A 14,606-nucleotide genomic window follows, 5' to 3' on the forward strand; every position below is an offset into this window, starting at 1 on the left:
ACCACACTTTTCCCAACCTTGCTTTATAGCAACATTATGTTTCATGTGTGAGAAAACAACCCATAATAGGATCATTTAAGTGATAAGATTGCGAGTTATGAGTCTTCTCGCCATCCTTGTCTCCTTTCTTTGTACTTTTGCTGTTGTGCTTCCTTTTCCAGTCTCCATATTCTATTGTGCCAAATCTTATTGGTTCAAACCTAAAGCACCTTTTTGAGGCAGAGAACAATAGGAACTAATTCATAGTACAGCATGACCCCTGTATCTCTATGGAATATGGTCCCGAACTTCACATGGATATGCAAAACCATGGATAATATTGAACCCTACTGGCCCAGGAATACCATAGAATCAACCTAGACTACCTAGAACAGTAGTTCTCAACCTGTGTGTCCCCAGATGTTTTGGCCTACAACTCCCAGAAATCCCAGCCAGTTTAACAGGATCCTCCTCTGAAACTATATGCACATCTCATTTCAAGTATCTGCTAGCTATTCAAACAGGTTTTGGTAAAGGTGGAAACAACTGTATTTATTTACATTGTTCTTCAGAACTCTAAAATGTGGTCTATTTTCCCTCTAGTGGATGATATCACAAATTACAGCTACTTCAATGCATTTCTCAGCAATTATTTTAATAGTTTTCTGAAGACTAAAATTTTGCTACAGGTCAGAAGGCAGATTTAACTACAAACTAGGTCACAATCAGGCTCTTCCTTGAAGTCTATAAATGTGCAGCCACTGACCTTAAAGAAATCAGGATGTAAAGAATATCATTGCCACTTATTTATGGGAAGATGCTATTTTACAGTGAGATATATGTATGAGAGAGAAAGAACGAATGCATATGAATATGAGTATTTGAAATCTCTTACCAACATAGTTTCTTTCAGTCCAGTAGTTGCCATGTTTCCTATAGAGATATATATTTATTTGTCATTAAATTTAAATAATAGTAAACTGGACATTTGCAAGAGTCTTGAAGGTCATCCAGCTCAGTGCTTCTCATGCTATTTGAGATGGGGAAATGACCATTTTTCCTTAAAAGTGCCAGATACTAGTACTCTATTTGTGACCATTGGCTATAATATATATTTTTCTTTCCTGGAAATATTCTACAGATTAGCAACTGATAGCTCACAGATCAGCATTGCTCCAAGGACCGCCACCTTCAGTACCACCAATGCTGTCAATGAAAGATATCCATAGCTAAATAATTTCTGTTAGATAATAGCCTCCAATGAATGAGAGTTCTCTAGCTCCTAGTGGTGGCTGGTTGATAACTCTCATGTGTCTGGGGCAGTGGATTTGCTTCTGAACTTTACAGAAGCTCTCCAAAGTGAAGAATCCTATCCTTAAAATAGATTCATTACCTTGGATAGCTCCTTTAATGCTACTTAAAACTCAGAGTGGTTTTACCATATCATTGTCATGGCAGCCACTAGCCAAAACATTTCAAAAAATCTTTTCAAAATAATCAGAAAAGTAATCATAATTATGGTATTATAATCAACCATATTTTACAAGGAGGAAAAGGAGTAAGAACAGACACAGCAGCAAAGGTGTGCGGTTTTGCCATCCAGCCAAAGGAAAGCAGTTCTAATACATGAAGGAATACAATCGCTAGTCACAGGGGTATTTCTAATCTGAAGTACCAACTCTCAATTTAAATATCAATTTATATAATGTCTTCTATGTCTCCACAAACAGGCTTGAACTTTATCAGGTATGCAAGGTACCAGATCAGAGATAATGAACTTTTAGAACTGCTGCAAACACGAGGGACTGATGTTCACCATCTCAGTGTTATGATTGCCCTTGCAACCATCTTCTGAGAAAAATGGGATTTCTCAGATAACTATGAGAGAAAAATCTGAAACTTTCTTACTACAGGCCCCAATGGCCCAGTTTAGAAATATCACCAGTTTGGATGGGCTCCTGGTGGCACAATGGGTTAAGCCCTTGTGCAGGTAGGACTGCTGACTTGAAGGTTGGGTTGCTGACCTGAAGGTTGCCAGTTCGAATTTTGAAAGAGTGCAGATGAGCTCCCTCTGTTAGCTCCAGCTTCCTATGTGGGGACATGAGAGAAACCTCCCACAAGGATGGTAAAAAATCAAACATCTGGGCGTCCCCTGAGCAACATCCTTGCAGATGGCAAATTCTCTCACATCAGAAGCGACTTGCAGTTTCTCAAGTCACTCCTGACATGAAAAAAACCAGTTTAGACAGTAATACTGTAAACTTTTTCAGCCACACACTAAGCCAACCGTCTGTGTCTCCAAACCTACACACATAATTCAGTTTGGGGATGACTTTGAGAATTTCCTCTTTTGTCTACGACTAATATTTCAGGGAGAGTGACAACAGCTTGCAAGTATCACCTCAGCCGCCATAACATGGCAACGGTCACTGTATAAGAATAAGTTTCCCAGCAATAATAATAAAAAAAACTTTATGTGGATCCCTCCTTAAGACCAAAACATGGAATTGGATTTCTACATAGAATATCTTTACTGAGATAATCAACAAGAGACACCACACAGTCTCAGGCAAACAGACAGTCTCATCCTCAGTATCTGGAATAATTATAATTTCATTATATGACAAGTTGACAAAGAGAGAGTTGTGGTCTTTCAACCTCATCACATTGACCAAAAGCGATGGCATACGCCGGTTCTTCTCCATTTACCCCACAGAGCTCACTAGCTCCTATCCCACTACGTAGAGCTAAGGCTTTGTGGAGCAAAAGGAGAGGAACTGGCATTTGCTGCTGAGGTTTTCCATGTTGAATTAGCAACAATGGGGGGAAGCCAGGTGGTGGACACTCTCCCCTCATGGGATGGGGTTAGGGTTAAGTCAGGTAATGCAGGGTATGGGGTGAGAGGTTCCCCCTGCCCCTCGCCGGGCACCACCAGATTTGCCATGATTTGTGGAAATTCCAGTGGCAAATATGATGAGATCCCTAATCAACAAATCAGACTATGCACAGGAAATGCTACTACATTATACAGAATGTTCTCTGAAGATCCCATTAATCAATATTGGAAAAATTTATAGAAATTATTCAGAAAATACTCTACTGATGTGCAGAATTGAATTCAAATGGGCACACTCCAGGAGCCCGATCTAGGCATCTTCTATCTCCTACCAAAATACACAAGCAAAGCAATCCAGGAAGACCAATTATCTCAGGTACTAGGACTGTCACTGCTGAAGTATCTTGATATATTAACTCAATTCTCAGACCATTAACTTTCCAAGTTACGTGAAAATATAACTGATTTGAAGTGACTTCTGCTCTTTCTACATATATTAACACAGGATTCCTCACTATGGCACAAATAACAAAGTAACTTTCTCAGACGATTTTGAACCCAAGAAACTGACTTTTGGTATGCAGATGCAATGCTTTTACACATCCAAATAACCACTTTGAAAAGTTGAAAGATTTGTATCACCTCATCCACCCCTTCTAATTTAGTGAAAGGGACATGATTTGCATCTTTCTGGATCCTATTATATTCTCACGACTGTATTCATGTGCTGTTTATCTTGAGGCTTTGTTATCACTTTGTACTGCATCTGATGAGCTATTGTGAAGACACGGTGTATTTTGATGATATATCAATGAAAATTTATGATAAAAAAACAAGTTAGTTCATTTGCAAGTCTTTATGTCACCTTTTCTTTTTCTATGATGAGATAGCTCTTAGGATGGCAAAAGGAAGCATCTTAAATCTTCCTTCTTGAAGGGAATGAAGATGGATTAGAGATACATGGACACAACAGCCCAGTTCAGTACACAAAGATATCTGGATTAGACATTAAGAAAGTGCACCCGAATACAAGGGCTGGTGGACTATTTCAATAATTTCATCAAGAGGGTTATTCACATGAATTGCCAAGAGGCAGGAGCAGGCAACCACGTGAATGGGAGGTAAAAGGAGGACAAATGTTATCCTCAGATCTGCCCACTTGTAGCACTTCCCCCCACACAACAACAATAATAATAACTTTATTCTTGTGTCCCACCCCATCACCTCAAAGGGTCTCAGGGTGGCTCACATGGGGACCAAGCCCAGTAATACACAATACAAATACAATAATATAGATACATTTAAATATGTAAACATATAAAACATAAGGCATATAAAATACAATAAAAACATACTCAGGACCGATAACCAATAGCCAGGGGCAGTAAGCATAAGCCCAAATTCTGCCATTTTTCTTTGCTACCCTGCTCAGAATGATGGAAATAATATTGTACCATTTCTTATCACCATTTTGAGAGGTACAGCAGAGCAAAATTGAGTTATTGAGCTTGCTGCGAAGAGCTTACAAGTTGTTTTCCTATAAGGAATTAGAGTAAGAAGCATCCAAAGTTTTACATGGTGGGTAGTAGAGGTCACAAATGTGGCCTACGGGCCATACTTTTCCCACCCCTGTCTTGAGGAAAGATTTATTATCTCCTTCCATTGTGAAGACGTGGTGTATTTTGATGATTTGAATTTGGTCCTAGGACTAATCTCTGGTTAATCTGATTAAATATTTGATGCTGATTAAAGCTAACATTTTGTCAGATTACTTTGCTCTCCTTTCTGAGTCTAACTCAGAGTCTAACTCTTCATGCAACTGGAACCTGGTCTGAGCCTTGCAGCTTCCTGGTGGTGCTACACAGCTTGAGGCCAGGCTCAATTCTCTCTGTCTCTGGTTTGAAACAATGGATGACATGATTCCATATAGGATTCATAATGCTGCAAATGCGATTCTGCCATCTCCCAGATAAGGGGAAAAATTGTGCATTGAAAATGGCAAGCCTCAAGATATAGCAGAAATCACATTAAGCTCTCTCTTGTTTTTCCAAGTCTGTAACCATTCATGCACAATCGCTCAAAGGGGAAACAAGATGATGGACTTCAGCTCAATTATGGCAGAATAAATACAGAAATGCCCTGACGGCTGAAGTAAGCACAGTCATGTATGCAAGCGGGAAGTGCTGCTACTAAATAGCAAATAGTCTCAAATGCAGATAAATCTATTCTTTGTTTTAAAAAATTGGGCAAGACAGCTTTGTTGAGGTCTCATCCATCCTCCTTCATCTGTCCCATTTCACACCATTTGAGACCATTCCTTGACTGTTTGAGTGGATCTTAGGGTCACAGAAGGAGAGAAGCCAGAAAGGATCTGCTGTTTGTCTTGGCTCATTCTTCTATGTCCAATCCATGTTACAAAAAATAATACTGAAAACAGTCAGGTCCATTGTAAAACTGTTGTAGTTTGCTATCAAAGTCACTCCAACATATAAAAACCTTATGAATGAGATACTTCTAAAATCCCTAAATTCCAAAATTCCAAAATTCACGTGGCTTCCTTGACTAAATCCATCCACTTGGAAGGCTGTTTCTCTCTTTTTCTACAGACTTTCACTTTTTCCAGAATTATCATATTTTCCAATGTGCCACATCATCTCAATATAGTTCCAAAAAAAAAATCCTGCCCACAGAATCCATTATTTTTGCACTTATTTACTGTATTTATATATAATGCTTTTCTTACCCCTGGGGCAACTTATAAGAAAATATCCTGCTAATGTCCAGGTTCAACAGTAAATCATCTTACTTTAATATGGCCCAAATCTGTGAAGATGGCTTATTGATACACACATATATATGAAAATGTCATTTTGGAGGTGGTGACAAAAATGTTAAGAGTGCTCAGGAAAGAAACTCTGTTTCGAGTTTCATTATGATGATGAAAAAACCAAGTCAAATGCAAACAGTGAAAAATACGATGCTGCAGTTCCATGCAGTCAATGAGAAGGTATGGAAAACGTGTGTCCTCTTATCTATTTTACAATTTTTTCACAGATCAACAACTTCACATACACATCAACAAAAAGAACACAGCAGAGGCCTTCTCCCATTTTGAGATTTAAAAAAGATAAGGTTTGTCACTTACTAGTCACTTACTAGCTGTTGGAATCAACCAGCTCATAACCAAAAACATTCTATCTTCCTTTCCTTTGAGCTGAGACTGTTCTAGAAACCAAACTTTTATTTCTTCAAAACCACTCTACAGATATGGCTACAGCCAGAGAATGAAATGACAAAATTCACTTGAGATGGATCAGTGCTATCACTTGGTCATTCAATATATAATGGACTGCAATTATTCCTAACCCACATTTAAAATCCATGTCTTCCAAGGAAACTTACAAGCTTAAGACCATTAAGCATCAATAAAATCGCATTGTGGTATACATACAAGAAGCGATCAAGAACTTTTCCGCTGTTGGTAGTAAAGGGCCTTAAGGCAGAAATGAACCATCTGGTTGGACCTAGCTCTCTGGGTGTTGTTGCCTGCATGGCTCTCTCTATGTGTGAAATAAAATCTCCCATCTGAAAATGAGACAGTCATTTGGGGAATATCTCCCAGTGCTAGCTTGCTTGCTTGCTTGCTTGGGGGTCAATGAATACACCACGGCACTGGACAGTGTCCTGCATTAAACCTGAGGCAATAGTTTAGTTTCATGGATCTAGGTCAACTCATATAGCACACAAAGTTCTATTTCTTGATACTGAGTGGTGAGGTATATACAACAGGGTGAGGTAGAGTTGGTCAGAAAGCAAGGTGAAGAATTGCTGCCATGGCCCCAGCAACTTGGAGAGTTGTTCACTTTATGTAACAGTAGGGTTGCACTTTCAATAAATGGAACCTTAGAAAGGCATTTTATCTTGTGGGATGCATCTAAGTCGAAAAATGCACTTGGAAAGGTAGGCGGGATTTGGAAGCTTGCCTACACTGATAAAAAAAATCTGTTTGGCACCGCATTTTCCCAGCCTACATTGATCCCGCCTACCACACATATCACACACATCATGATGTGATTGGCATAATGAGCCACACATTAGAAGGCAATCCATATTTGCTTTGCATTATTTCCAACCACACGGCTGTGGCCACTCTACTTTTTTTGTTTATTTGTTGTTTCCATCATTCATAATTATATGTATTTTTGTTAAGCAGGGTGCACTAATACTGAAGTTATGATATGCAAACATTCACACACATGTACCTTTTTTTAAAAAAAAAAATAAAAATCCAAGCTGGGAAAGAACCACTTTCTGGTGAGAATGATCACTTCCCACCAAACAGTTCCACCCACCACTAACTCCTCCCCCCAACTCCACAGTGGAGCAATATCACTGGGAAGGTAAATCCTTGCAGTTTTCATTTTCTGCAAAACCACAATGTTTTTTTTAAATCTTAATTAAAGCAAATTATAGAAAATGTTATGTGTCAGGACTGCAGCACTAACAAGATAAGTACAATTTTTTCTACAGTATCAAACACTAGGACAATTATCCTATGGTACAGGATGGCAGAATCTGGAAGACTATTAAGTAAACGTTTTACAAGTTAGCTCCTGGAAAATAATATTCACATTGAGAAAAATCATAAGATTTATTTTTACAGTTGAATGAAGACATATAATGGAGCCCAAGCACTTGCCAAATGCTGATTTCATATGCCTCTAGTTCATAGGCATAGCCAGGTAGCCCTTTTCAAAGTTGCCCGGCCTAACTGTTGTCTGTAAACAAAAGCTTCCAATGCCACACAGCCATATAATCCAGAATATCAAGGCAGAAAATTCCACCATACCTGCTTTGAACTGGTTGTATGAGTCCACACTGCCATATATTACAGTTCAAAGTAGAAAATGTAGGATTTTATTCACCTGTGTGGAAGGGGACACAGTGGGCTAGAATGCTGTTTGTGACATATGTCAGTATAAATTCTCTTATAGTTGTAGTTTCCCTTTTTAGGACATAATAAGGTCATCTTCTGGTTAGGTTGAGCAAGCAGAGTTCCACTGACATAAATAGTAATAATAACCTTATTCTTATATCCCGCCCCATCTCCCTGAAGGGACTTGGGGCAGTTTACATGGGGACCAAGCCCAGTAATGCAACAATAAAATACAACAACATAAGATACATTTAATTACAATGAATTAATACATAAAAGCATATAAAAACAATAAAAGCTTAAACTCAAGAAAAACCGACAACCAATAACCAATAATCAGGGTGTAATCAGCTAGGATATGGTAAGATACCCATATCCACAGATTTCATATCTGCAGTTTCATTTATCTGCTGATCTCACCGCAGCTTCGAGAGAGAAGCAGGAAAAATTGCCCCTGACAACTCCCTCCCAAAGCCCAAAGCTCTTATGTGCTGCTATTTAACTTAGGTCCTGCAAATTGCTGGGTAGCATATTTCCATGTACAGACCGTATACACTACTTTGAAAGGATGCTGGATTCCAACCGCTTTCTGTGTATTTCAGAATACAAATTTCAAACAAAAAATTGGCTGAATGATATTCTATCTCTCATTACAATTTCATGAAGGTTCTAAGAGAGAAGGGAGCCATTCCAAGGGGCGTCCCACAACATATCATAAGCAATTTCCAACATCATGGTGACCTCTGCTCCAAATCACCATAAGCAGATTTTTCCCAAGTTAAAGGTTTTAAGAATAATCTCACAATGCTCTTGTGAGCCAGTGCAAACATCTGACGTTTGCTGAACTTTGGTTAAGTGGTGCCAAAGGAAGTATAAATCAAGTACTTTGCCTAAAATGGTTTTTAAGGGAAATCCCTTAGAGTTTGCTGTAGATGAATTAACAAGCAATTGGTTGTAGAGGGAGTTCTCTTTAGACAGTAAGCTAATACAATCTGACAAGTTGAATGGTGCAAAAATAATAGCCTCAGCTGTCCAGTGACTGTAAAACAGAAGCTGTATAAGGTGAATTTTTGTGTGCTATGTATAGATATAGGCTTGTATATTCACAAGGCATCTCAACTCAAAGAACTGTTGAGTGCACAAGGCCATGCACCAGTTGCTTATAAACCTTTCCACCATGATTCACTGGAAAAGTCAATAGTGCTAGAGAGCATGGACAGCTAAAGGAAAAGAGGAAGACCACATTATAGATGGACTGATTTAATTAAAATAGTGCCAGCTTTGAGTTGCTAGACTTGATTAGGGCTATTCATGACAAAGGAGCAGTCTCCTTCACAGGGCTGTCAGTAGACAAAGCCAACCAGATAGCAAATCACAATAATGCTTTGGTTAAGCACATATGCTTTGGTCAAGCATATGCAATTTTTCACTGGAGGATTAAAATAAGTATATTACAGGATTAAAACACAATATACTCCAACTATAAAGTAACAAGGGCCAGCAATGGTTCAGTGGGTTAAACCGCTAGGCTGCAGGACTTGCTGACCTGAAGGTCAGCAGTTCGAATCCACAGGACAGGGTGAGCTCCCGTCATAAACCCCAGATTCTGCCAACCTAGAAGTTCAAAAACATGCAAATGTGAGTAGATTAATAGGGGCAGCTATGGTGGGAAGGTAACGGCGCTCCATGCAGTCATGCCAGTCACATGATATAGGAGGTGTCTACTGACGTCAGCTCTTCGGCTTAGAAATGGAGATGAACACCATCCTCCAGAGTCGGACTCAACTAGACTTAATGTCAAAGGGAAACCTTTACCTTGACTTTATAAAATACCAGCCTCTCCAGACCATCTAGGCAGCTTGTCAGATTTTCCATGCAACATCTCTATTACTATGTAAACTATGTAAAAGTCACATTTTGCTTGGTAACCAGAATGCAATCTAATCATTAAAATCAAGCTAATAGTTCCCCTATAGCAATTGACTAGGGACCCATCCAGACAGGCCTAAAAACCAAGATCTGTCTCAGTTTTACCAGAGGCATCCAAATGATGCTTCAGGTAAAACCGAATTAATTCAGAACAAGCCAGGGTTTGTTCTGAATTAATTAGATACCTCATTAGATTTGGGCCTTCCTGAAAGGCGCAGGTCTACTAGTTATTGAGCCTGTGGGCACTCACTACTGGGTAGTCCTGGGACTACCCAGGAGAGGGTCCCCATTGCAATCTTTCATCTTTTAGGCACCAACCCCCCCAGCCCTAAAATTACCCCTAAAATACAATAAAATTCACCTGGCCACCATAACGTTCCTCCTTGCACCAGAAGGTGCGAGGAAATTATGCACCAGGAGATGGGGTCTAGGAGGGATTTTTTTTCCTCACCCCCCTCCATCTCCTTGCACATCATTTCCCTGAGCCAGGAGGGCGGCAGGGGTTCTCAAACTTTTTCAGTCACAGAACCCCTTTTGAAGCAAAAGTTTCTTGTGAAGCCCCAATAAATGTTTATATATTATATTATATATTGCCCATTTTTGGTCTAAAATTATTTAGCTGCTTGTATTCCCTTTATTTTATCAGTTTTATGCTTATTTATTTATGCAATGCTTTTGACACAGAGTAAAGAAATAAATAGATGGACAAACCTTTGAAGAACAATTTTAACAGTATTTCAGTGGAAGACCCCAGGAGCCATCCAATCCAACCCCTTCTGCCATGCAGGAAAAGCACACTCAAAGCACCCCCAACAGATGGCAACCCAGCCTTAATAATAATAATAATAATAATAATAATAATAATAATAATAATAATAATAATAAGCCAAAACCCCAGGGGCCATACAGTTCATCTCCCTGCTGCCAGGCAGGAACAGCATAATCAAAACACCACCTGAGCGGTGACAGGGAAATAAGGTTTTGGAAGCAAGGAAGCTCAGGGAAAAGGGCTTTTGGCAGCAAGAGGGCCAAGCGAAAAAGACTTTTGTTGGCAAGGGAAAGGCTTTTGGTAGCAAGGGAGGCAGATGGAGAAGGGAGTAGCAGGAAAGAGGAGAGAAAGCTTGGAGGGGAGAGGGAAGAGGGAGCAGAAGGAGGGAACTGCAAAGCCCCCCAGTATGCTTGATGGACCCCGAGGGCTCCACAGAACACAGTTTGAGAACCACTGCCTTATGGGGACAGAAATGAGACTCAACGAATGCACTTCACACATATGTGAGTAATCACCATTCAATCAGGACTGCCCCTTCCCCAGCAAATTATTGTCATCAATCACATTGAGAAGGTCTACATATTATAGAGGTCAGCATTTCCAATGATTCATCAAGATTCTGCCAACCGCCCCCCCCCCCCCATTACTTGACCTGGCTGCATTTCTCAGTTCTAACTTTAGCCCAACCAATATTAACTGCCCTCCTAATCACATAGGCCTTGCCCTCTTTAATGTGTTAAGGAAATCAAGAAACAGAGTTAATCCATTCCTCCAAAGAAGCATAATTTCGAACCTAGAATAAAGGAAATGCTGAAATATTCAACAGTGGAAAGCTAAACTCTAGGTAACTGTGCCACTATTACTTGAAACCCCATTATTACACTATTAAATGAGTCAAATCTATCTATCAAATTAAAAAAAAAATGAAAAGGCTCAGCATTAGTTTGGCAGGCTGTTGTTAATTTCAGTCATATAGGACAGGAAAGACACACACCAAAGAAAAGGAACAGATTGAGGAACTCAGTGGGAATCTCTTCAAAATCCTGTCTGTAGATAAATATACCAGCAGGGATGCGCATATTGTGAGGGCATTTGTTCCAAAAAAATCCATAATTAAAGTGTTCATGTCTTAATTAAATATCACATGTCTGTTCTGAATGTTTGATTTACTAACTATACATACACACTTTAAAAAAAGGAACCTACTGCTGTACCTCTCAGCTACTCTTCCTAACCATAACTAAAATGCAATTTACAGCTAGGTCATACACATGGAAATCCAATGCTCAAATAGAAAAATGAAAATGGCTAAAATAAGCTCTCTTTTCAATATAAAGCTTAACTGTTTGACTACATGGTTATTTTCACTGCTGAGTAAACTGGCTAAAGGAAAGACCAACACAGCGCTGTTTTGGACGAATGCACATAGAAACCCATGAATATAAAATGTATTTTTTTATTTGATGGAGAAAGTAGTCTAAACATTGGTATTGATGGCATGCACTAGCTGTTCTAGATGTGATTTGCAAATTTAGTTACTGCTTATGAATCTCTTGTTCATCAAATGCAACATGACTGTTGTTCTCTTTCACAACATGCTACAATGGATTTCGCTGAAGGGTATGTGTACAATTTAAACCAAGGAAAATTTATGAAATACGATTTTTGGTGCCACTGATCTGTCACCTTAGCAAATAAAAAATGTAGACTTTATGAGAAAGGACCCATGAGAAGTATTAACTGCAGTCTTGACACAGCAAGGTTTTACAAATTTAGAGTGGGATGCTGTGAACTATGGCATGTTGTCAAAATAACTCCACCTTGACCAACAAGAGATTTAAATCCCTTGGGTACCCACGCTGGCAAAGAATGAAGACGTACACAGAAAAACACAAGCATTCAGTCACACCCCATTCTCAGGTTATGGTGTGAGAATTGCTTCTAGCTTCACATCACGGCTGAAATGAAAGATCTGTAAAGCAGTGAATCAAAATGTTTACTTGGCCTTCTGTATTTCCTCTCTGCCATGCTTTGGGAAGGCTGACTCAGAACTGAAATGTTTTGAGTAGAGGACAGGTTATAACCCATAGAATCCTGAAGTCAACTTGGCCAGCCTGTCTTCTTAATTTTCTAACAGCACCACATATCTGCCTTTTGTATTATTATTTGTAAAGCACTAGACATGTGCGCGAAATTCGTTTCTCCCATTCAATTTGTTCTTTAGTTCCTTTCATTTCGTGCTGGAGCACAAAACAGGAACACACACACACACACACCCCATGAAAATTAGCTCGAAACAAAAGAAAGTGTTTTCATGCCTTCTTTTCATAAGCACAGTTTAATATTTTTTATTAATCCCTCAACAGAAAAAAAGTAAACCCTCATTTACTCTCCTCTTCCAGGAGGTCATCATTTTTCCTTATCTGCAAGTGGGAAGCCTCCTTAAAATGCCTTGGAGAGAGAGTGTGTGGCTCCTCCTCCTCGACTCTTGGAGCTGCCGCCTTGGGTCGTTGCTGCTGCTGCTGCTGCCTCCATCTCTCATGCAAGGAAGGCACCTCCTCTTCACCCTCCTTGCCTCTTACTCTCCCTCTTCTTCCTCCTTCGTGTGGTCACGGCAGCTCCAACAGCTGAGGAGGGAGGAGGAGAGAGTAAGAGATGTGAAGGAGGAAGAGGAGGAGGGCTGGAGGAGGCACCTTCTTTGCATGAGTCAGAGGAGAATGAGGAGGAAAGCACCTAGTGCAGCAGCAGCAAGCAAACAAGGACCTAAGGCGGCAGCTCCAAGACAAACCAAACTATGACATTGCCAAAAATGACGGGAAGGGGAGGGAAATTTTCCCCATTGCTGCCAGTTAAAGAAGAAGTGAAATAGTTAGGCTGGACACTGGGCTATGTGTGGTGTGTGGAGCATCATTTGGCAGGAAGGAATGGTGCCTGACCTGCCTCCCTCCTGCTGCTCCTCTCCTGGAAAAGTTAGAGGGTGGGTCCAACAAGGGGAAATAAGGTATGTTTTTAAGGAGATTTTATTTATACAAAGAAAAAAATCCCTAAAAATCGGGGGATGACCCAAACTTTACAAAACTTGGTGGGCTAAGAATGGTAGCTGTGCCCTCCATGTGTGGTGATTTTCACCCCTCTAGCCCTAAAACTGAGGGGAAGGGGAGTCTGGGGAAACCCGCCCATAGTGGCAAATAGGTTGAAAATTTACAGATGCAGAACAAAACACCCATTCGGATAAGGTGTCCCTTTTTGGAAGGCGCTCCAAAACGGGGGCCTTACAAATGAAACAAACAGAAATGGATATTGATTCTGTACAAATGTACAAGCCTATAAGGCACCATTTAAATCAGGGGTCCTCAAACTTTAAAAGCAGAGAGCTAGTTCACAGTCCCTCAGACTGTTGGTGAATGGACGGACTATAGTTTGAAAAAACATGAAAAAATCCCTATGTCTACCCCACATATCTTATTGGTATATGCAAAAAATTATTTGCAAAAAAATGAAAGAACAATATAATATTTTAAATGAAGAATAATCTTAACTAACATACACTCACTAGTATTTCAATAGGAAGTGTGGGCCTGCTTTTGGCTGATGAGACGGTCAAGTTAATTGAAATTGTTGTGTTTGTATGCCTTTAAATTGTTTCAGACTTAGGGCAACCCTAAATCTAAAGTTGAGTATGAGGGGCGAATAAATGCCATTGAAGGCCACATCTGGCCTGCGGGCCTCAGTTTGGGGACCCCTGATTTTAAATATTTATCCATTTATTTATTGTTTTTTGTATTCCATTTAAGAGGAAAGCTTTTGGTCATTTTGGTGCAAAAGCCAGTTAAGACTATATGAGGAAACATTTTTATGTAAGACTGCCAAGATGTTCTGAGTATCACAAGGATGACAAGATCTTAGTTCCCACAGAACTGACATGAATTTCTTCTTTCCTATCAAATACAAAATCTTATTTCTTATTAGAAAAGTAAATCACCTGGAATGAATTCTGAAAGACAGAAAACAAAGAGTGTGGACATAATGCAACCAAATGTAAGCATTTATGATCTACTGATTCCACCAAAAGAGTTATTCTCACATGAATCAGGTCACAGTTCAAAGGTGTCTCGGGATCCAAAGTCCTGCTTGGTGTGAGAAATCTGAATCTAGAG

At 39.7% G+C, this 14,606-nt stretch overlaps 1 protein-coding gene across 3 annotated transcripts in view; it reads right to left on the reverse strand.

The window, feature by feature from the left end:
- Positions 1–14,606, reverse strand: part of mtnr1a (melatonin receptor 1A) — a 105,685-nt gene that overhangs the window by 51,393 nt on the left and 39,686 nt on the right. Inside the window, exon 4 of one of the 3 annotated variants that reach the window (XR_010006427.1) lies at positions 1,439–13,076. The exons of the other annotated variants lie outside the window; for them this stretch is intronic. The gene's annotated coding sequence lies outside the window, so the exon portion shown is untranslated. Of the gene's footprint in view, positions 1–1,438; positions 13,077–14,606 lie in introns of those variants that run through there. 3 annotated transcript variants of the gene reach the window in all.

The sequence above is a fragment of the Anolis carolinensis genome, chromosome 5, assembly GCF_035594765.1.
Source record: "Anolis carolinensis isolate JA03-04 chromosome 5, rAnoCar3.1.pri, whole genome shotgun sequence".
Lineage (NCBI taxonomy): Eukaryota > Metazoa > Chordata > Lepidosauria > Squamata > Dactyloidae > Anolis > Anolis carolinensis.